Consider the following 25,539-nt stretch of genomic DNA (forward strand, 5'->3'; position numbering starts at 1 on the left):
AGATGTTCATTTCTAACCTCTATTAATGATTCACAATCTTCTGTGTTTTTCAGCAGATTTTCACACGCTTCATCATAGCTTATGTTAATCCCATTACACCTTTTTTGTAAACCATTTATGTACGAGTTCAAGGTACTATTTTCGTTTCTAAGCACATGGTTGCTGAAAAAAAATCACATGTTATTATGCAAATAGTCTTTAAAAATGTAAAAGGTTAAATTGAATTATATTATGTTATTAATTAAATGAATTTATAACCTTAAGAAAAGTTGTTTCTGGCAACACACCGACAATAAACTGACAAGAAACTCATGAAACGCTGACTTATTGATATAAAATGTCTTTCTGACAACACACTGACATGAAACTTATATGACAAAGGATAAACATATTAATTTCTGACAAAACAAGAGATGTGTTTGTCAGAAACACAATGCACCTTCTGCGCTGCTTTGATTCCATATATTTGACCTTTGACCTTGAAGGATGACCTTGACCTTTCACCACTTAAAATGTGCAGCTTCATGAGATACACATGCATGCCAAATATCAAGTTGCTATCTTCAATATTGCAAAAGTTATGACGAGTGTTAAAGTTTTCGGACGCACGCACAGACTGACAGAAAGACGGACAGACAGACAGACTGACGGACAGTTCAACTGCTATATGCTACCCTACCTGGGGCATAAAAATGGCACCATTACCAATGTACTGTCAGCTTCTGGAAAGAGCCGTTTAACACAGTGGATCCACACATATATAAATTGGAATCCGAAAATATGTCAGCAGCAAAAAATAAAGTTGGAGGCATGCTTAACAGTGTTGACGAAATTATTCAAATGAATACTGGATTAATCACATTTCACGATGAAAACCCATTTATATTTGCTGTGAGGAAAAGATTCAAACAAAGACTATGGCGTATTCATGCAATATTTACTATAATTGTTGATAGTAGTACTGCTTTAAAGAGCAACTATCATATGCGGTCGAAGACAAATGCCCCCAACCCCCAACAGGGCCTTGACAAAGGATTTTTTGCAACAATACTGACCATAAGAGTTTATCTTATCATTTTAGTGTGACTCATAAACTTAAATAAGTTTTTAGTTGACACTGAATTATGTACTTCTGTTAAATCATCATTATAGTAAATGGTTTGAGAATATGATAACTAGGGGTCATCTACTGTCCAACGCCAATGCACATGTGAAGTATCAAGCCAATCGGGCAACTCGTTGACGACTTATTAATAGGTAACGATTTTCACACTTATTGTGACAGTTACCTTGACCTTTGACCTAGTGACCCCAATTTCAATAGGGGTCATCGAATGTCCAATGCCAATGCACATGGGAAGTATCAAGCCAATGGGTGAATCAGTTAAGAGTTATTGATAGGAAACCATTTTACACTTAGTGTGACAGCGACCTTGACCTTTGATCTAGTGACCCCAATTTCAAAAGGGGCCATTAACTGTCCAACACTAATGCACTTGGGAAGTATCAAACCCATCGGTCCCTCCATTCACAAGTTATTGATTCGAAACCATTTTCATTCTTAGTGTGACCATGACCTCAACCTTTGATCTAGTAACCCTAATTTCTATAGGGGTCAATAACTTGCAAAAGCCAATGGACATGGTAAGTATCAATCCCATTGGTAAGTCCGTTCACAAGTTATTGATTGAAAACAATTATCACTCTAAGTGTGGCTGTGACCTTGACCTTTGACCTAGTGACCCCAACTTCAATAGAGGTCATCTACTGGCAAAGACCAATGCCTTTGGGAAGTATCAAGCCAATAGACAATCCCAGAATAGATAAATTGACCGCTATCACGTGACCCGCTGCCAGCACAGTACTGAGGAGTCTGGTAGACTAAAGCATTCAAAGATCTCACAATAACAAAAAATTGGAGACGTTAATGAATTATATTTCTCATGCCTTTGCTTAAAACACAATTATTTATTTTTTAATGTAATTGTTCGACTATAATTTTAAAGGTTATATCAGCATCCAAAGTCTGACCTAAACTTTGTGATTAATAGACTTTGTTGATAATTTCTGTATAAAAACTAATTCCGGAGATACTCATTTAAAAGATTCAAGATCGATGCAGACTTTTTTCATGAATAATACATATATTTTTTCTAAACATTTATCATTTTGTAATAAATATTTCTTATTTAAATCTCATTTTTAAAGGTAATGCAAAAATTTATAGCCGAAAATAAATTTGTGATTTTAACGAAAATTGGTCCGCAAATATTTATAAGCGAACACAGTACAAATTTGGGTAGATGCTCACTTTTTTTATTAAAAAGTATCTGATTTAGTTTAAAACTTCAGTGTTTGTAATTAATATCTTTATTTATCTAATTAATATCTGAGTTTTGTGAATTGTGATATTTTACATGAAAGAGTACAGAAGATATTACCGGTAATTGGCGAAAAGATCTATAAATACAGATGTATCTTAAAAGATCTTTGATTAGCGAAAATGTGTAAGATGTCTGAACATGGCATAGTTTTTTTTATTAATAAGTGCATATATGCTTTTGCCTTTAACTTTATTTTTATTTTATTATAAAAAATAACATGTTACTGGTACAATCAAAGTCTAAAGCCAAAAAAAAACTGTTTCTGTGTTACTCTCAATATGAACTTTACTGATTTCTTGCTTAATTATATTTCAATAAGAAAATATAAATTTACGATGAAAGTGTTCAACATGACACATATGGAGCCTTAAGAAAATTTAAGTAGTTGCTATAATGTTCGATATATTCCATAAACGTACTAAGTTCTTCATTAAATTTTCATTTTAAAGTTTAGATTTAACATAAACACTTAAAACTCGAACAAAATAAGTGAAGTTTGTCTTCGTTTATTATGGATTGTCAAATTTAAGCAATATAAATGGTCTTGAAAAACATCTGCGATCGAGGCGCGAAAGCATTCCCTCAGTGGGAGACGATGTCCAATATGTCTGTGTCTGTGACACCACATTCTTCACATGTGTAGATGCCTTTCTTAAGATAAGATACCATCCTGTACGAAATGTTCCGCTCGGATTGAGACGGAATTTTATTGACAGTTCCGCCTGGAAAATTGTTGATTTCGCCCGTAAATTGTATCATGATCTCAAATCTCATTTTGACATTATCTGCTAAAATTGGCAGAACTATTTTAAATCAAAATCTGTAGTGTATATAGAAAGATAGAGTTGTTTTACACTGACATTATACTAATTTTGTTTGGTGTAAAAAGGTGCAAAATTATGCTAATTTCCAAGTCAGAGATATGGCCTTGTTAAAGGAACTTTAATGATTATCCCAAGATATTTACTTTAATATTTTGTTGCAGCTAATGAGATACATATTTGTTGCAAGCACCTGAATATCATCTCAACTGCAAACCTTTACCTGACTTTCCTTACTACAAGAGTGGCATAATTATGCTTAAATGCTAGTCACCGCCATAGATATTGGTCAGTTACTTATTCTGTAGCAAGAGGGCATAAAAGGCCCAAAGTCGCTCACCTGAGATAACAAGATTTTATTGGGACAAATCTTCTGACCAAGTTTCATGAAGATCGGAAAATAAATGTGGCCTCTAGAGTGTTAACAAGGTTTTACTATAGACATATAAGGAAAAATGCCCCGCCTCCTGGCAGCCATGTTTTTCAACCAACCGGCATCATTTTTTTATCTCGTCCAAGATATTATCGGGATGAATCTTCTGACCAAGTTTCATGAAGATCGGACAGTAAATGTGGCCTAGAGTGTTTACAAGATTTTACTATAGCCATATAAGGAAAAATGCCCCGCCTCTTGGAAGCCATGTTTTTCAAGCAAACATAATCATTTTCGAACTCATTCAAGATATTATTGACACCAATCTTCTGACCAAATTTCATGAAGATTGGACAATAAATGTGGCTTCTAGAGTGTTAACAAGGTTTTACTATAGCCATATATAACCATATAAGGAAAAATGCCCCGCCACCTGGTGGCCATGTTTTAAAGCAACCAAAACCATTTTCAAACTCATCCAAGATATCATTGGGACAAATCTTCTGACCAAGTTTCCTGATGATCGGAAAATAAATGTGACCTCTATAGTGTTAACAAGGTTTTACTATAGCCATATAAGGAAAATTGCCTCCGCCCCTGTGGTGGCCATGTTTTTTAACCAACTGGCATTATTTTTAAATTCCTCCAAGATATTATGGGAATGCATCTTCTGACATAGTTTTATGAAGATCGGACTATAAATGTGGCCTCTAGAGTGTTAACAATATATTACTATAGCCATATAAAGCCATATAAGGAAAAATGCCCCACCCCTTGGGAGCCATTTTTTCAAGCAAATGTAACCATTTTCGAACTCATCCAAGATATCAATAAGACAAATCTTCTGACCAAATTTCATGAAGATTGGACAATAAATGTGGCCTCTAGAGTGTTAAAAAGATTTAACTATAGCCATATGCAGCCATATAAGGAAAAATGCCTTGCCCCTTGGCAGCCATGTTTTTCAAGCACAGGTTACCATTTTTGAACTCATCCAAAATATCATTGGGACAAATCTTCTGAGCAAGTTTCATGAAGATCGGAAAATAAATGTGGCCTCTAGAGAGTAACCAAGGTTTTACTATAGCCATATAAGGAAATATAGAGAAAATTGCACCGCCCCCTGGCAGCCATGTGTTTTCACTGATCTGGACCATTTTCGAACTTGTTCGAGATATCAATAAAACCAATGTTTTGACCAAGTTTCATGATGATTGGGCAAAAATTGTGACTTCTAGAGTGTTCACACGGTTTCTCTATAGCCATATAAGGAATACTGCCCCGCTCCCTGGTAGCCATGTTTTTCTAAGGACTGGAACCAGTTTTAAACTCAACCAACATATCATTTAGACAAACATTTTGACAAAGTAACATGAATATTGGGCATCAAATGTGACTTCTACAGTGTTCACAAGGATTTTCTTTTTTTGACCTAGTGACCTAGTTTTTGACCCAGCATGACCCAGTTTTGAACTCAGTCCAGGTATCAATGGGACAAATGTTTTTACAAAGTTTCATGACGATCGGACAATAAATGTGGCCTCTAGAGAGTTCACAAGGCAAAATGTTGACGCCGCACGAAGGACGACTGACGACGGACAAAAGGCGATCACAAAAGCTCACAATGAGCACGCTGTGCTAAGGTGAGCTAAAAAGAGATAGACAGTGATCCCACAGGCTGCCTCAGACAAATAGTCGAGTGGTATAGTTTGAACTATTTAATGAATAGTCAAGCTTAACACTGCGTGAAAGATTAAATAAACCAGAAGAATCTAACTATTTGAAAATATTCCTAGATTAAGAAAGTGACTGAAAATTTCATTATAATTGTCTTTAACAATTCTGGGACATTACATGGCAATGACAGTATTATAAGGGAGAAAAACACCCTGAACAATTCTTGGAGTGAAACAACCTGACAATCTTTGCATGTCCTACATAAGAATACTGCATATAAAGTTTCTTTTAATTTGAAAAACAAGACAAAGTGACAAGGCAAAGAAACTTGCTGTTATCAAAGGACAAGAGGGCCAAGATGGCCCTAGTTCGCTCACCCGAGAGGAGTCGGTTCATTCAATCTTTACCTAATGTCAAACTTGACCTATATATTGACCAGAGAAACATCCTGGTCAAGTTTCATCATTATTTAACCAAAACTCTGGCCTAGGGAGTGTTTTTGTTTTTGTAAGATTTGAAATGGTGACCTATATTTTTAGTTGACCCCCCTTACCAAACATCAAACTTTGCTTACAAGGATGTTTTATAATATAATGAAAAATTTGGACAATCTAAGGGCAATAATTATGGCATTAATTATCTGATTTTGCTAATCATCAAACTTGACTGAGATCGTTCAGTAACTTTGATAAAGAATGCTTGAGAAATGTGAATGCTTGAGTGTTTAAAAACCAAATGTGGACAGACGGACAGCGGACAAAGACCAATCCTCAAACCTCACCTGAGCAATCAGGTGAGCTATAAAGTGTGTTTCACGGATCTGAGCCATTTTCCAACTTGTCCAAGAAACCAATAAAACCAATAGACTTCTATAGTGTTTGATCACAGGGTTTCTCTATATAGTCACATAAGGAAAACTGCCCCACCCCCCCTGGCAGCCATGTTTATTGACCCATCGGGACCATTTGCAAACTCATCTGAGATATATATAAAAACCAATCTTTTCACAACGCTTCATGATGATTGGGCAAAAAATGTGACTTCTAGAGTTTTCACAAGTTTTTTTTACTATATAAATATAAGAAAACTGCCCCCCCCCCCCGGCAGCCATGTTATTTAACTGACCGGAACCATTTTCCAACTCAACTCTCGTATCAAGGAAACAAAAGCTCTGACCAAATTTCATGAAAATTGGGCAAAAAATGTGACTTCTAGAGTGTTCACATGTTTTCACTAAATACATATAGAGAAAAATGCCCCGCCCACTGGTGGCCATGTTTTTTCACCGACCTGGACCATTTTCGAACTCGTACGACATATCAATAAAATCAATGTTTTGATTAACTTTCATGATGATTGGGCCAAAATTGTGACTTCTAGACTGTTTACAAGGTTTCTCTATAGCCAAATATGGAAAAGTGCCCCACCTTCTTGCGGCCATGTTTTTCAAACGGACCAGAACCACTTTTGAACTCAACCAACATATCATTAAGACAGACATTTAGACAAAGTTACATGAAGATTGGGCATTAAATATGACTTCTACAATGTTTACAAGCTTTTTCTTTTTTCTTTACCTAGTGACCTAGATTTTGACCCAGCATGAATCAGTTTCGAACTCGATAAAGATATCATTGTAAAAAATCTTCTGACCAAGTTTCATGAAGATCGGACAATAAATGTGGCCTCTAGAGTAATTACGAACAAATGTGGACGGATGGACGGACGGCAGACGGACGACAGACAAAGACCGGTCACAAAAGCTCACCTGAGCAATCAGGTGAGCTTAAAAAAAAACATCCAACCTCGAATAACAATCAGCACATAAAGGATACACACAACTATTATTATTATGAAAACATTAATAATCAAAGGGGAGTAACTACTGTAAATTTAAATGCAATATTTAGAAGAGTTGTCTCGCATGTTACATGACCTTAATTCATGATTGTTTAAAAGCCTTTTTACTATATAAATATATGGCAAACATGTTTTTCAACGGACCGGAACCATTTTCAAACTTAACTCACGTATCTAGGAGACAAATGTTCTGACAAACTTTCATGAAAATTGGGTCAAAAATGTGACTTCTAGAGTGTTCTTATGTTTTCACTATATACATATAGAGAAAAATGCCCCGCCCCCTGGTGGCCATGTTTTTTCACCGATCTGGACCATTTTCAAACTCATCTGAGAAATAAATAAAACAAATGTTTTGACTAATTTTCATGATGATTGGGCCAAAATTGTGACTTCTAGACTGTTTACAAGGTTTCTCTATAGCCAAATAAGGAAAACTGCCTCACCCACTGGCGGCCATGTTTTTCAATGGACCGGAACCACTTTTGAACTCAACCAACATATCATTAAGACAAACATTTTGACAAAGTTACATGAAGATTGGGCATGACATGTGACTTCTACAGTGTTTACAAGTTTTTTTCTTTTTTTTTGACCTAGTGACCTAGTTTTTGACCCGGCACGACCAAGTTTCGAACTCGACATCAATTTCATTGGGACGAAGCTTCTGACCAAGTTTCATGAAGATCGGAAATAAATGTGGCCTCTTGAGTGTTTACAAACAAATGTGGAAAGACGATGGAGAGACGGACGTACGACGGACAAAAACCAGTTAAAAAAGCTCACCTGAGCAATCAGGTGAGCTAAATATTAATCCCTGAAACATTGTACATTCAATAGTAAATAGTTTAGATCAATAGCATCAAATGTCTTATGCTTTTTAAAATGCTCTAATTAAGTCAGTTTACAGAGAAGAATCAGTTCTTGTTGTCTTTTGCGGAGATCTTAACTATGCTCCGATACTAAAGGACCAAACATGTGACCTCCCAGTCACTAGGCAGACACTATATCCACTAAACTATGGCGACCATGAAATATTGTTAAAGCTGAAAGGCCTGATAAGCACATAACTAACAAACGATTCTTTGATCTCGTGCTTAAACAAACTACTGGCAACAGAAGGATGGACATTTTTAATGGTATAATTGATATTTATTTAAGACATTAAACTGAAACACACAAGGCAGTAAAAGTGACTTTTTTACTATAGCAATACATGATATCATTTTGTATCTTCAATTGTTTTCTTGACATTGAGCGGTAATTACTGACCTATGACTGCTGCAAACCCGACACAAAAATGTTACGGAAATAATGACAGATGGACAAAGGGTATTGATATAATCCCCCACCCGCTTTATTGGGGATAAGATTTCAGATCGTTGGACAAATCAACAACTATATACTCAAAGTATTGTTTAACCCTGGCTTTTTTGCGTGGCGCAACTCTACAACGAAGATTTGAACGGCCACATTGCCCTTTTGAATTTGGAAAAGCTGCCATGAGCCATAATCAATATCGACCTTTATTACCTCTTGAACAAAATTGTTAGCCTTATTGCTAGAAAGAACAGCAACTATCATTGTCAGACTCTGTCACATTGAGACAGTGTTTAATTCACTACATTAGCATAATCAACTTATTTAAATCCAAAACAGTGATCAATCAATAGATCTTGAGATCCGCCAATTATCAGCCCTTTCCCCTAAACGTATTTTTCCCCTCTCATGGAAATTTCCTCAAATAATCCATTTTACACTACGATTGCCTTTTTTGTAAAAAAATTAAATACCAAAATTATTGTAAATATTGTATGAATTCAAGAATGGCAACAATATTGTTTGCCATAAAAAAATATGGGAATTCCCCTGCACTGCTTAAAGAAAATCTCAAGTTGTCATTGAAAGACATCAACAGACTTGACTATTAGTTTTCAAATGTAGTCAGACATGTACAATTTCACTTTGCTATACACGCATGTTGCAAGTGTCATTATTGCATGATGGAGAAAAGACATTCTGATTATCAGCAAAAATGATAAAATAACAATTGTATTAATAATGCATATCATAATCATGATCAACAAAAGTAGTGTTCGAAAGTGGCAAAAAGACAAACATGGTTTGATTTATATGTTAGCAGTTCTGTGCATAATCTGATTCAAATACATAACTTTTAATCTGCTTCATTATGTCTGCCACTCAGTACTGTATAGCATACAAGTAAAATGGCAGATATTGAAAGGTAAACAGATTTTATCCCATTTTTTAAACGAATTCAGTTGATGAAAGCCTGGTTGATTAAATTTCTGCTATAAACCAAGGCACGACATGACGTCATAAATCCAGAGAAATTATCCATTTAAACAAATGTTGTTTAAATAAAAAGGTTTACTGAATAAAAATTGGCATAAATAGAATAATAGATTAGTGTTGCTTTTTGTTATCTAAGCCTCGCATGATAAACCTGATCTATAATCAACACTAACCTATTATTCTCTATAAATGCATTGTCAAAAACTTGTCAAAGAAAGTCTTTTTAAGGAAAAGGTAGTCAATCGATTTCAAGTTAAATACTTTTGACCTTGAACTGTGAAGTTGACATTTGATCAAGCAACCAACTTTTTGTAAGAGCAAGGGCAATCTTAGTATGTTAAATGATTTAAAACCATCTTTTTGCTGCAGGCTTTATACTTAACTTGAAATGTGACCTTGACATGGGTCGTGCACATTACCATATGTCAAATCATGGGTTACCTTCTGCAATGTTATTTCTAATCCATCAATGCTGAACAAAGTCACACAGAGAATAAAGCATTAAGGGTCCATTTCTTATATTCATGTGACCTTTACCTGTTTCTGTTACCTTGGACCTTGCTCTTGCAATTCACACAGTTTAAAATAAATAATATGATTTTGACCTTGAGCCCAGAGATCGGATTTTGATGCTTGGAATTCACATAATTACGGCACACCTGCCAAATATTGAAAAGTTCAGTCTATCCATGGACAAAGTTTCGGACGGAAGGACGGACAGACGGGACCAATAACTATATCCCCTCCGAAAAAAAATTGGCGGGGATAATAATATTATAACTGAAACTCACTTTTTCCTGAGCTCTAAGATTTCATCTCCTAATTTTCTGTTCTGAACCTTTAGGTCCTCTTTTTCTTGAAGTTGTTCTTTTTCCTTATCATTGTCATCTCTGTGGACAAATAAATAATGCTTGAATATTATAAGTTATGATAGAAGCAAGACATTAAAAGAACATTGGTATGTTGATGTATAAGTTTCAACTTCTCCACACAGTACAGCATTATAATAATACAGATATACAACATCAATTATTTATGTTTAATGTTTTGCCCTTAGTAGATAGTGTTTTCCCCAGGCCTTTTTTGTGTGATATATAATCAATTAGCCACGCGCCCTTATCAATAACCTCTTAATTGCCACATGACCAAACTTGTGAGCCTAGATGACTGCAAAATCAGCTTCCATCATTGTCTGTGACACTCAGACTGCATTTGATTTACTCCAAATACCTGCACATCTAATAATGTATTTTAATGGACTAAATTAAATATTTGTGTCATTATTTTCTGTTTAATCATAAAACAATACATAACTGATTATAATGAAAACAGCCAATACAGTTAATACTAATTTACTTAAAAAAAGAACTTCTATATTTTTAATGATTTTGTCCATAAATAAGACACAACAGGATGTAAGATACGAATAACTTTTGTCTGGTAAAATCTTGAGTCTTAGACTCAAAACAAGGGCTGTTTGTAAAACATGCATATCCCCCATATGGGCTGTCAGTTGTAGTGGCAGCCATTGTGTGAATACGTTTTTGTCACTGTGACCTTGACTTTTGACCTAGTGATCTGAAAATCAATAAAGGTCATCTGCCAGTCATGATCTATATACCTATGAAGTTTCATGATCCTAGGCGTAAGCATTCTTGAGTTATCATCCGGATACCATTTTACTATTTCGAGTCACTGTGACCTTGACCTTTGACCTAGTGACCTGAAAATCAATAGGGGTCATATGCCAGTCATGATCAATGTACCTATGATGTTTTATGATCCTAGGCCTAAGCGTTCTTGAGTTATAATCCGGAAACCATTTTACTATTTCGAGTCACTGTTACCTTTACCTTTGACCTAGTGACCTGAAAATCAATAGTGGTCATCTGCCAGTCATGATCTATGTACCTATGAAGTTTCATGATCCTAGGCCTAAGTGTTCTTTAGTTATCATCTGGAAAACATCTGGTGAACAGACCAACGGACCGACCGACATGTGCAAAACAATATACCTCTCTTCAATATACCCCTCTTCTAAACCCTGTACAGTTTACTAAACAGCATGGAACTGAAAAAAAGGTGAACATATTTATATTAATTAAAGTGAGTTAATTAACACTTAAGTGTGTTTGGTATTTTTGTTAATGTTTTCCCCCAAATTGCTTGTAATGAACTTATATACCACCTATCCACCTCAAATTTTTGTTAAGAAATACAGGCTTTTCGAACTACCTTTACCCCTCTTTTGCATAATCATAAACAAAAAATTCTGAAGTGCACAGCCCATTTCTTTGAAAATAATCAATGGAACAAAACTCACACTTAATCTGTAAGTCATGTAGGTAGACTCACAGATCAAATATCAGCAACATATCTGAAAGCGTTTTATAAAAAACCTACGGAACACAGCCAATTTTGAAGTCCAAGGCCCATAACTTTGCCAATAATCAATGGACCATAACGAAACTCACACTTAATCTGTAAGTCATATTTGCAGACTCAATACTATGTTTTGGCCTTTGACCATGAACCTTGAACTGGGACATTAACATAGCGGCCTGGTTCTTGTGGGTGACACAGTCTCCACCATGCTTGTTACTACTGTCAAGTGATTTTGAAGACCATCAATACTCTAATAAAAAGTTTACATTCATAACTGATCTGCCAACTTGTTGGACGTTGAGAACTAGCTCCTCTGTGATGCTGATCACAATTATTTGAAAATCAATCCTGAATAAACAAAGCTATGCTCCAGACACTATATGTATGTTTAGAGAGAATTTTTAAATTTGACCCTGAGCTGTTCCATTTGTTGCCACTGTCTTGAAACCATTGTCTTTCAAACTCATTATTTCAATATCAGTGATAGGGGTTGATCTCTAATATTTCATCTTGGAATTTGAATTCTGACATTGACCTTAGACCAAGGAGCCTAGTTTATGTTTAAGATACTTGGTGTTATCATGTTTTAAACATTTAACATCCATCCATGCTGGGCAAATTTATAATAAAGAAGTGTTTAGGACGGAGTGTTCAGGTCTTTGTATTATCTCATGTTTAACCTTGAATCGAGACATTAACCTTTGAGTTAAGGGCCTTAGTCTTTCGCACAATACCAAATTTTATCATACTTTTCACTTCTGGCATTGTTTCTAAGCTGAACAATAATCATGCTTCAAATTAAGTGATTCAGATGAGTTTCTTATTGTGGGGCCATGACATTTTGGCGTGAAATTGACATTGCATCTTTGGGTCTTGGTCTGGAGTGTGACCTTTATACTGGACCCAGTTATGCTCAAAAGTGTTAAATACAAATTATCAAAATGTGACCTTTTTAACTTAAGGTGTGACCTTGACATTGGATCATGAGAACTGATACTAGTGACATTACTTCCCGTATTTTTGCACAGCTATTTGAAAATTAATGCAGGACACAGTTATGATTCAAATAATTGTCAAGGTCATGTTTCAAGGTTAAAATCTAATCAAGGATGTATTTCGAGGTAAAAATCTTATCAAGAAAGAAAGTTTTTAAGACCTGATTTTTGTGGGCCACACTTGGTCTCATCATGTTCATCAGTTTTTATATAGTAATAGAAATTCCATTTACAATGAACACCATAATGCTAATGACAATTATTTATCTTTCAGTCAGTCTGACTCAGCCCAGGTGTAACCTTACAAAGGCCATCTTTAAAATGGGCATGTTTAAACACATGATAGTTTGGTTCCTGTGTGTTGATAAATGAAACACTAGATTAACATGCACATGATAAACATATGCTCTGGTGTTGTATAACATATCTTTTGCATATGATAAACAATGGAAATGTTATACATCATCACTTAGATATGAATAAGCCAAATGTGGTTTTGTAAAATTCTGTTGAACATGGATATATTCATAAACTTTCTTTTTTTGTGATGTGCTTTCTTCTGTTGTGTTCACAGATCCTTTGCGTGCAGGGGCGGATGGTGTGGACCTGCAATAAAAAAACAGCAATTATATAGAGTTGCTATTATACATTGAGAAAAAGAGAATACAAGTTTTTGCATGCTTTTATAATATAGTTAGTGTTAATAATAAAAGTGAATAAAAACACATTGTGTTTTAAGATTACATTGTTAGAATACATGTCCTGTATATTTAAAAACAAGCTTGATTTAAGTTGTTTCTTATAGAATAAAAGCAACACGCATATCGTTAATTATATTTTTTCCCTCATAGAACATGCTCATGCACATTCCATGCATATAATTATACAAAATGAGATCTTCATAAAAAAACACAACACTGATTTATTAAACTAGATTTGCTCCGGAAAAACATGTGGCTGTTTTAAGGAATGAAATTCATATTAAAATTTTATAAAACATGCATGCCCCTTGACTTGCAGCCTGTTGTTAATTTTTGAAACTTCTTAGCACATATTTACTTGAACATCAAAAGATCAACAAAAAAACAAAGTTGGGTTTTAAATGTTGAACTAACCAGTTTAAGGTAAAGTTAAATAACTTTTTGAGTTATTGAAGGATCCAGATTTCAGTTTTCAATCATTTATGTTACCATAAAACCTTTTGGTCTTGAGATTTCATTTAACGCCAGTGCTTTGATATGATGAAACAAGATATGTGTCCCTTGGATTTGTCCAAACCAACCGGGGAGGGGGGGGGGTCTGTAGACAGACAAAAATGACCAAGTCAGACATCACTGACAACCAAGGCCTGTGGTTTATCAAAGAGATCATAGCCAGAGTTCATCATGTATCTATGGACTTAAGTCCACAGGTATGTAATGAACGCTACCATTCACAAATTAGTACAGGAAAGAAATGATAATTATATCATTTGGTTTAAACATATTTATTCAGTAATGTGTTTTACAACATAATGTACAAGCATCTAAAGTTTATAGGATTGGAACGATAGCTAGGCTAGTAGGGTTCCTTTCCTCAATGGTATATTTACAAAACATAGTGGCGGTGTTTGCATTCTAAACACAAATCATTTGAATAATCATTCGAGTTTAAACAAGTTTATATGTATAATTGGAACCAACATTGCTAAAATATGTTGAGACCATGTAGTAAGAAAAAGCATATTGCTGGTGTGATTATGATCGAAGAAATTGATTGTGAAAACAAATGTTAAAAATAAGAGAATTATATCATTTAAAAAAAAACTATTTCAAATCAATCATTTGAGTTATAAATAATCAAAATAACAAATCTGTACAGTAACTGTGAAAAGAACTTAAATTCTTGGTAAGGAAATATATAATCTGAGATTTATAATTATATAAATTACTTCCATTGAAAATAATTGTCTCTAACAAATCTCTATTTTTAGTAGCAAATAATTAAAAGCCACTACCGTGACTGTAGATTCACCACTCAAAATATGCAGCTCCATGAGATACACAAGCATGCCAAATATCAAGTTGCTATGTTCAATATTGAATAATTATCTCCCTTTAAAGCTAATTACTTCCCTTGGAGTGTATTTTTGACCTTAGACCTTGAAGGTTGACCTTGACCTTTTACCACGATGTGTTTGTCAGAAACACAATGCCGCCTACTGCGCCGCTTTGATTTATTTAACAACAAGAGCTGTCAGAGGACAGCGCGCTCGACTATTCGAGTGCTTGACAGTATAACGTAAGCAATCATAGAGTAATTGTTCAAATTATTCAATAAGGTCAAGGTAAAAGTTAAGGGTATATTTTCCACAATCTATTGAACATTTGTAAAGGCATAAAACAAATTAATACGATTTTATTTAAAGTTTGATAGCAATAGCTTGGGTGGGAAGTTTGGACGGTCCTTAAAAAATAAAGTAAATACTTTTTTAATTTTTGTTTAACTAAGTTTCAAGAAAACAATATTATTTTTGGGTTCGGTGGGGGAGTTGAGAGGGGGGTTTAATGTGGGGTTTGTTCATTTATTAGACGATCTTCAAAAATAAAAAAGGAAAAAAAAATTTTTTTTGGATGATCATTAAAAAATAAAAATAAAATTGTTTGTGTGTGGGGGGAGGGGGGGGGGCAGGGATTCTGGGTTGGGACGTGGGGTATTGTTTGGGTGGAATCCATTGTGGTATTCAGGTAAGTGTTGTTTTGTCAAAGTATTAATAAAATCTGATCATAAATAAAGATGTTATGGCAATTTAAGGTATTAGCACTCTAATGGGACATGTTGATTTTCTCTTTTTTCTTCACATATTTCTTAGTGTTGTGGTATTCTGCATTGATCATTTAAATTTAAATACATTTCACCGTACAATAATTTTGTTGTTGACATTTTCAGTTTTGAACCCCCAATTTTTTTTCTCCATTTTCTCTGAACCATTTATTTACAAAATTTACTCACATTAATCCAAATATTGAACAAACAACAATTTTTTAGTATGTATTTATAGATAAATGCATAATTTATGCAAATATGATTTATAACATGTGAGAAAAAGAATAAAGATAATATAAACAAACAAGGCTATTGTCAAGCAATATGGTCCCCTACCGCATAATAGTAACCGGCTCCACCATTGTCAGGAACAAAATGAAATGACCTGCATAATGTTCATATTGCCATCTATCCATGTTGCAAGTTTCATGAAAAAATATTAAGAACTTTTAAAGTGATCGCAGGATCCAGAAAAGTGTGACGGACAGACAGACTGACAGACAGACAGAGCGCAAAACATAAGTCCCCTCCGGTGAAACCGGTAGGGGAAAACAAGTGTTGTCATTATCTTTCGGAAAACGAGAAAAAGTGCAATCTCTAGTCACGAGTCTTTTTGTAAATTTTGTAGGAAAAGTGCACCCTGTCAGTGATTTTTACCACATAATCAGGCTAATATTTGCTTTCATTTTGAAAAAGAAAATACATGTATGCCATGTAAAGAAAAAGTTGTGTTGTAAATGCATGGAAATGAAGGACAGCATATTTGAATTTTATGACCAAGTAATGATGTCTTCCTAAAAACAAACAACAAAAGTATATTATGGCCCAAATACTTAAATTACTATTCTGAAAATGATATGCCAATGACTGCTTCTTGTGTGATCTCCTAAATTATGTATTATGGCTATCCAAATTAAAATGCTGCATATTTATTATCTTTTCAGAAATGATCAACAACACTGGTGGTCCAGGATGGGTTAATTACTTTTTTGGCAACACTGAATGTTCCAAAGATCAGTTGAACTTGAAGAAAATGGAAATACTTGCATGTAGGACCATTCACCAAGTGTCAACCATCTCCTTTATAGCAGACAGGCTTATAAGATGGAAATTAACTTAGGTATTTCACTGATTTATGTGATAAATAATGTAGAACCAATGTTTTAAGTTATAAATAAAATGTAACGTTAATAGTCGTTTTCATATCCAGTAGGGATAATACGTGTATTTGGTATTAACATTTGGATGAAAAATATATATATGTGGTGTTTACACTTACTTATTAATCCAGTTTAAAAGGGCATATCATATAAAATACTAGTAATGACATGCTTTGTAGTGAATGTCTGAATAAATAAAAACGATTATGCATATCATAATGGATTATGTCACACTTCCCATGAAACACTAATGTCACTCCTATATAAGTGATGGTGTATTTGATATATGTATATGATTGTTTTGTTAAATAACATGAAGAAAATGTTGTCAATTTATAGAAACAACTTTCAGAAGGCTTATTGAAGTCAAATAAATAAGAAAAGACCAAATAGTTTTATTTTAATAAATAAAAATGTTTTAAATTATTCATACACAATTTGCAATTATGCATAATTTTCTTCGACTGTAACTTATTGAAGTTCTTATGAACCTGCCTGAATATAACTACTAGGCAAATATCAACTTCAAAGGAACAATGGTGTTATCTTTTCAGTGATATGCTGATTACCTGTGCGGGAGGAAAATGAACGCAGACAGATTATGGACTCAAATCCAACCCAGAAACAAGCTACATGTAGGAACTTGCATTCACTGAGTGTTTGTTCACAGTAAAGTGTTCAATGCTGCAACAATATAAATATTATAGCTGGCTCTGGACTCAAACTTATGCATCTTAAAATGATCTTTGAACATGGGGGTCTCAAGAACATTTTCATAATGAATAACTCTGACAGTCAGCCCAGTGTCACCAATCTTTGGGAAACACTTATTCCAACCTTATATGGCTGGTAAGTGAGTGTCTTGTAAATTAAACAAAATTAATAAAGGGTATAAAATTGCGAAAAAAATACTCAGCATGGACATCGTCATCTTGACTATCACAAGATTACCACCTATGATACTTCTTTCATACATGCCATAAATTTTCAGACAAATTCCGGGACATTGCACTCAATTTTCCGGGATATTTGCCGATTTTATGGGACATGTATACATGTACATTAAGCGATATATAGAGACATATATGCATTTTTGGTACGCATTTTTTTCACATCGTAAATTGCTAAGTTCGAAAGCCTATCGGAAATGCACTAGATCCATTAACGTCACATTAAACATTACTCAACTTGTGTAAAGCACTTGCTCAATTAACCTCCTTTCTCTGCAAAAGATTGAAGGCGGAGCTATGCACGTGATATTATTTAATTAGACAATTTCCATTGAGGAACAAACACACGATTGGTTCGGAACGTTGATTGCTAGACTGCTCGACAAAAGAAGCTAATTTTGTCGGCGAGAAATTTGTCACTTTATGGCTTCAGGCAGGAAGTGGCTTTCCTTTGATGACGTTAAACTGTCAATTCACACAAAGTGCAAATTTTCGGAAGACTTTAACTAACTTGTTGTTAAAGCCACACACCTTGAAATGAAATACATGGCATTGTAAATTTAAGTATAAATTAGAAACATATTTTATCTATGCCAATTAGAATATATCTGGTGGTTACAACGTAGAAATCCGTCATTTTTACGCTTTAAAACTTAAAAATAATCGCGTTTGTCGAAATGGACGTATACGTCTAGAAATCCTACTTTCGGTTTTTAAAGCGGTGCCGTTTGAAAAATAATAAATTACTTGCTAACTAGGCTATATTTAATTTTATCTATGACAATTAGAATATATATGGTGGTTACAAGTTAGAAATCCGTCTTTTTTGCGCTTAAAACTTAAAAATAATCGCGTTTGTCAAAATGGGCGTATCATATAGAAATCCTACTTTCGGTTTTAAAATTAAAATAAAATAATAAATGACTTGCTAACTAGGCTATAGATTTAATGACAATTTTGCACACTTTCAAATTGCATCTATATGTATTGATTAACATGTATTTAATTTCAAGGTATGTGGCTTTAACGATTGCAGATAAAACACTTGCTAACATTAAACTTTGGCTTTAATTATCAAAATAAAGCAAAAGCGAAGTTGAAAAATATGATTACATTAATGCAGGTCTGTTCAAATGAGACGTTTTGCGAACAAAACCTGCTTTTATTTTTTTTACTCAACGATGTTTGACTTCAGATGTGTGAACAACTCCTTTGCCCTAAGGTAGAGGGAATTTATAACGTAGTATATTAAAGCCAATTAACAACCATATTAAACAATGCAGCCTTTTCGGTTTGACCGTGAACTTGAGACAATCGATATAACAGGACCGCTGTCAATTGATTGATTTTGCGTTTAAAAGTCAGTGGTCCAGTATAGTTCAAATTAAACTAGACTATTGTCAAGCAATATCAGTCCCCTACCGGCTCCACCATGGTCAGAAATTCCAACATTTTCAGATTTAAAAAATATATATTTGTTACCATAGCAACCGTAATTGTTGACGTAGGAACAAAATAAAATGACGTGCATAATGCCCATATTGCCATCTATCCATGTTCCAAGCTTCGTGAAAAAATATTAAGAACTTTTAAAGTTATCGCAGGATCCAGAAAACCACCATTTTCAGCAGTATTTCTAGTCTATTTGTTGCCATAGCAACCATAATTTTAGACGTAGGAACAAAATGAAATGGCGTGCATAATATCCATATTGCCATCTATCCATGTTCCAAGTTTCATAAAAAAATATTAAGAACATTTAAAGTGTGACAGACTCACAGACGCACAGAGTGAAAACCATAAGTCCCCTCCGGTCAAACCGGTAGGGGACTAATAAATGCACTAGTGTTGATTTAGGAGACGCTGCGGAATAGTGGGAACACAGATTCGAGATGCAGTTAAGCCTAAGATAAGATAACATGTTTATATGGATTTTGTGAAATCCGGGACATTTAACAGATTTCCGGGACTGCGGGACACGTTCTTCATTTCCAGTACAATCCCGGACAATCCAGGATGTAGGGCATGTATGCTTCTTGACCATGTTTTGACCCCACGTTACCAAGATTTGAATTAGGCTAAGATATAATATTATATTGTTACAAGAAACACAGTGTCTTTTGATGTTTGACATTTGTGCATAGTTTTTTTTAAATCAATCATTATATGGCAAAGTTTTGGCTGAGACATGCCTTTTCAAGCTTGTTATTTCTAAATTTTACCTTAGACCTCTTCATGACCTTGACTTTTAAAGAATGGAGACATTTGTTTTACATGCACAAAATGGTCTTATGATGATTTACATTTGTTCGAAGTAGGTATTTATTTCACAATTCTGTATATCCAAATGTACATGTCTAAAAACAAATGTGTAAACCATGGAAAAACAGACATTTATTAAAAAATCTTAGTCATACTCACACGTTACTAAACAATAGGGCCAAGATAGTTCGCTCACCTGAGAGGAGTCGGTTCATTCAATCTTTACCTAATGCCAAACTTGACCTAGATATTGACCAGACAAACATCCTGGTAAAGTTTCATCATTATTGAACCAAAACTCTGGCGTAGGGAGTGTTTTTGTTTTTGTAAGATTTGAAATGGTGACCTATATTTTGAGTTGACCCCCCTTACCAAACATCAAACTTTGCTAACAAGGATTTTGTATAATATAATGAAAATTTGGACAATCTAAGGGCAATAATTATGGCATTAATTATGTGATTTTGCTCAGCATCAAACCTGACTGAGATCTTTCAGCAACTTTGATAAATAATGCTTGAGAAATGTGAATGCTGGAGTGTTTACAAACAAATCTGGACGGACGGACAGCGGGCAAAGACCAATCCTAAAACCTCAACTGAGCAATCAGGTGAGCTAAAAAGTGTGTTTCACCGATCTGAGCCATTTTCCAATGTATAGACTAAGTTTCACGATGATATGGCAAAATATGTGACTTCTATATATTGTTCGATCACAAGGTTTCTCTGTATAGTCACATAAGGAAAACTGCCCCACCCCCCTGGCAGCCATGTTAATTGACCCATCGGGACCGTTTGCAAACTCATCTGAGATATATATATAAAACCAATCTTTTCACCAAGTTTCATGATGATTGGGCAAAAAATGTGACTTCTCGAGTTTTCACAAGCATTTTTTTACTATATAAATATAAGAAAACTGCCCCCGCCTGGCAGCCATGTTATTCAACTTACCGGAACCATTTTCCAACTCAACTCTCGTATCAAGGAAACAAATGTTCTGACCAAATTTCATGAAAATTGGGCAAAAAAATGTGACTTCTAGAGTGTTCACATGTTTTCACTATAGACATATAGAGAAAAATGCCCCGTCCACTGGTGGCCATGTTTTTTCACCGATACTATATAAATACAAGAGGGCCATGGGCCCTAAGGCGTTCACCTGAGACCCAAAGGAACTAAAATATTCTGGAAAGGTGGAGTTAAAAGTACTTCATGAAACATAAATATCATCATAAGGTTCACAAGAAGAAATTCGCTCGCCCCTGGAAACCTGCATGCTCTTCAGAGCACCGGAGACATTTTCAAAGTAAATCAAGATATTATAGGAAAGTATATTCTCAGCATGCTTCATTAAAATTGAACTAAAATGTGACTTATAGAGAGTTCACAATGTTTCAATATAGCAATAAAAAAAAATCTGCCACACACCTCACGGTCTTGCTTTTAAACAAACTGGAACTATTTTCAGACTCACCTGTCAATGATATTTTCAATTAAAACAACAATCAACCCTATTTAAAACACAAATCTTTGATAATCACACCAAAACTACCCACCTTACTTTCATAAACTGTGTGCCATAACAATTTATGTTCCACTCTTATCAGTCTGAAGGTCTTTGATGTGAGTTTACAGCTGGGGCCTATTTTATGGAACTAAGGGCTTTTAAGCTGCAAGCCTGTTACATCACATTAACAATTCAAGCACAGTCAATAGAAAATTAATTAGTTGCTGAAAAGCAGGTGGATGAATGTGATAATTTGAGAATTATGAGTGAATTTGATGATGGTGTCAAACATAATTCAAGTTATATACAGTTGTTTCTCCCCTAAGTAATTTTCTGTGAAATCAATATTACTACTTTAAATTTTGAGAATATTTAATAAAGGGTTTTCAAAATATATTTGTTGCACTTCATCCCCAACCAATCATAAACATAATAATCCTCTTCAGAAGGGAACAAAAAATAAATAAATAATTTTTGGAAATTTAACTGTATATCTTATCGGTAGAATTAATACTCAGAGGACTGCATGGAGATCATGAATCTCATAATAAGCATGAATGTCATTCAACGTGTACATTATTAATTTCATAGTAGTGTGTAAGCCATTTAAAGCCATGTATTTCAACAGACCGCAACCATTAAGGAACTCGGCCTAAATATCATAACAAGATATCTATAAAAACCAATGTTTTTTTCCAAGTTCCGTGATGATTGGACAAAACATGTGACTTCTAGAGTGGTCACAAGCTTTTTTAAAATACAAATATAAGGAAAAAGACCCCCTGGCGGCCATGTCTTTTTACCGAGATACATATTGAAAAAACTGCCCCACCCCCTGGCGGCCATGTTTTTTCACCGCTCTGGACCAATTTCGAACTCATATGAGATATCAATGAAACCAATGTTTTGACCAAGTTTCTTGATGATTGGGCAAAAAATGTGACTTCTAGAGCGTTCACAAGGTTTCTCTTTAGCCATTTAAGGAATACTGCCTCGCCCCCTGGCGGTCATGTTTTTTAACAAACCGGAACAACTTTTAAACTCAACCAACATATCATTAAGACAAACATTTTGACAAAGTTACATGAATATTGGGCATCAAATGTGACTTCTACAGAGTTCACAAGGTTTTTCTTTTGTTTGACCTGGTGACCTAGTTTTTTACCCAGCATGACCCAGTTTGAAACTCAGTCGAGGTATCATTAGGACAAATGTTCTGACCAAGTTTCATGAAGATCGGACAAGAAATGTGGCCTCTAGAGTGTTCACAAGGCACAATGTTGACGACGGACGCACGACGGACGACAGACAAAAGGCGATCCCAAAAGCTCACCATGAGCACCTTCTGCTCAGGTGAGCTAATAAGGAAAACAAGAAACACTTAAGATGGGGCAAATTTAACCCAGATGTTTATTTTTTAACAACCTTTGAAACCAATACCACCATTTAATGTTATAAACCAAATATCAAACCCATTGCCCTTGCAATTCAGTGGAAGAACATTTTTTACTATAAGTGTTTTACTATACAAGTCTAGATAAATCATGTGACCCCTGGGGCATGGTCTATTTTTACCAAAGGGAGAATGGTTTGAACAAATTAGGTAAAGGAAAACAACACAAAGTTACAAACAAAACACTTAAGCCCTAACTTTTGTCCTTTCAGAGAACAACATTTTAATTAAAAACAATGTTTTTCAACTTACCATAATTTATTTCAAACTCAGTCTAGTTACAATAAAACAAATTTACTGTAAATATTTGGGGCAAAAAAATGTGTTTGCATTGCATTTGAGCTATTATGGAGTGGAAACAACTGTACTTTTTTATTTTGAATATAATTGACCTTAACCTAATTAGGCACATAAATATTCCTAAGCTAGGTCTACATGCAAGTTTGTTATATCCAACATTTTACTGTGTTGTAAACCGATGATATACTCACAAGTGTTTTACATTTGCATTTGCCAGATATAATTTTTTATACATGAATGCTGATAATGAATGAAAGAGTATGGCAAGCGGTTCGACACATAATCCCAAGAACCTAGGTTTCTCATGAGAACCTAGGTTCTCAGAATGAGAACCTAGGTTCTCGCTTGAAGATTGCACATGGCTTTAAGAAACCAAGTTTTCAATGAAAACCTATGTTTTTATGAGAACCTAGGTTCTCATATGAATACCTAGGTTCTCATGAGAACCTAGGTTCTCAGAATGGGAACCTATGTTCTCATGAGAAACCTAGTTTCTTGCGGTTCGACGCATAATCCCAAGAAACTAGGTTTCACATGAGAACCTAGGTTCTCAGAATGATAACCTAGGTTCTCACTTGAAGATTGCACATGGCTTCAAGAATCCAAGTTTTCACATGAGAACCTAGGTTTTCATGAGAACCTAGGTCCTCATGAGAACCTAGATTCTCATTTGAAAACCTAGGTTCTCACGAGAATCTAGGTTCTCAGAATGAGAACCTAGGTCTTCATGAGAAACCTAGTTTCTTGCGGTTCGCCGCATGATCCCAAGAAACTAGGTTTCTCATGAGAACCTAGGTTCTCAGAATGAGACCTAGGTTCTTGCTTGAAGATTGCACATGGCTTCAAGAACCCAAGTTTTCAAATGAGAACCTAGGTTTTCATGAGACCCTATGTTTTCATTTGAAAACCTATGTTCTCATGAGCAACCTAGTTTCTTGGGATTATGCGTCGAACCACTCGCCATAAAAAAGCCCTTGTAATAAATTATATTTGATTATAAAAGCTCAGCATATATGGCTTTTGCCTTCAAAAACTAAACAAAACAGAACAAGAAAAATGAACAAAAGATGCAGAAGTGTAAGCAATATTGTGGAGGTAAGCAACAAAATGTTTGATAGCGTCTTAACATGACGCGAAATAGGATATGTGAGATAGGAAATGTGATACCTGGCATCAGTCTCCTGATTGGTTCCAGCCCTGGTAAATAGGGCTCTTTTTGTTCGAAAGTTAGATTGTCCACTATGTTAACCATTTAAGTAGCAATTAAAAGACATGCACAACATATATACATAAAAAGTGCCAAGGTTAGCTGACCTGTAAACAGTGTTTTTTATTTTGTGCAAAAAGATTATTTTAACATTTATCAGTTGTGACCCCAGGGACATCATCTTAACAAGCAGTCAACAGACCTTAAAACTTCTTATCAGGGAATCCACAAGGTCATGTTTTCACAATCCCGAATTATTTTTCAACTCAGCTGAGATATCATTAAAACGCAATTGTTGAATTTTGTGAGTATGTTGCATAATGAGTTTGACTTCTACCATGTAGAAAAGGTATAACTACATGTATTACCATATAACGCAAATTGATATGAGATTTTATAAGGTTTCACAGTTATTACGACCAACAACCTCCTCCATACAGCTGTTTATTTCAAATGATATAACTTGTATTTGTGTATAAAATTCTGGGCAAAATTGATGATTTACTATTGCTATATAGTAAAATTTGCATTCATCTCTGGTAGCCATGTATTTAGGCCATGAACTCAGCCAAAAATCAAGAGAACGAATGTTGTGAGCAAGTTTCATGAATATTTATAACAAGATAAACATTCTGACCAAATTTAATAAAGATTGGATGAAAACTGTGACCTGTATTGTCTTCACAAGGTTTTTCTAATAGTTGACCAATTGACCTTGTTTTTAACCCCAGGTGACCCAAATACAATCCCAACCCAGATTTTATCAAGACAAACATTCTGACCTAATTTCATAAAGATTGGATTAAAACTATGACCTCTATTGTCTACCCAAGGTTTTTCAATTATTTGACCTAGTGACCTAGTTTTTGACACAAGATGACCCAAATAAAATCCCAACCCAGATTACATCAAAATAAACATTCTGACCAAATTTCTAAAACATTGGATGAAAACTCTATTGTCTATATAAGGTTTTGCTATTATTTCACCTAGACACCTAGTTTTTGACCTAGTGACCTAGTTTTTGACCCCAGATGACCCAAATACAATCCCAACCTAAATTTTATCAAGACAAACATTCT

The 25,539-nt window shown here is 34.6% G+C and overlaps 1 protein-coding gene across 1 annotated transcript in view; it reads right to left on the reverse strand.

Moving 5' to 3' along the window:
• Positions 1 to 10,711, reverse strand: part of LOC127876895 (uncharacterized) — a 122,668-nt gene extending 111,957 nt beyond the window's left edge. Inside the window, exon 1 of the mRNA XM_052422402.1 lies at positions 10,223 to 10,711. The gene's annotated coding sequence lies outside the window, so the exon portion shown is untranslated. The remainder of the gene's footprint in view (positions 1 to 10,222) is intronic.
• Positions 10,712 to 25,539: the final 14,828 nt, after the last annotated feature.

Source organism: Dreissena polymorpha, chromosome 4 (assembly GCF_020536995.1).
Source record: "Dreissena polymorpha isolate Duluth1 chromosome 4, UMN_Dpol_1.0, whole genome shotgun sequence".
NCBI lineage: Eukaryota > Metazoa > Mollusca > Bivalvia > Myida > Dreissenidae > Dreissena > Dreissena polymorpha.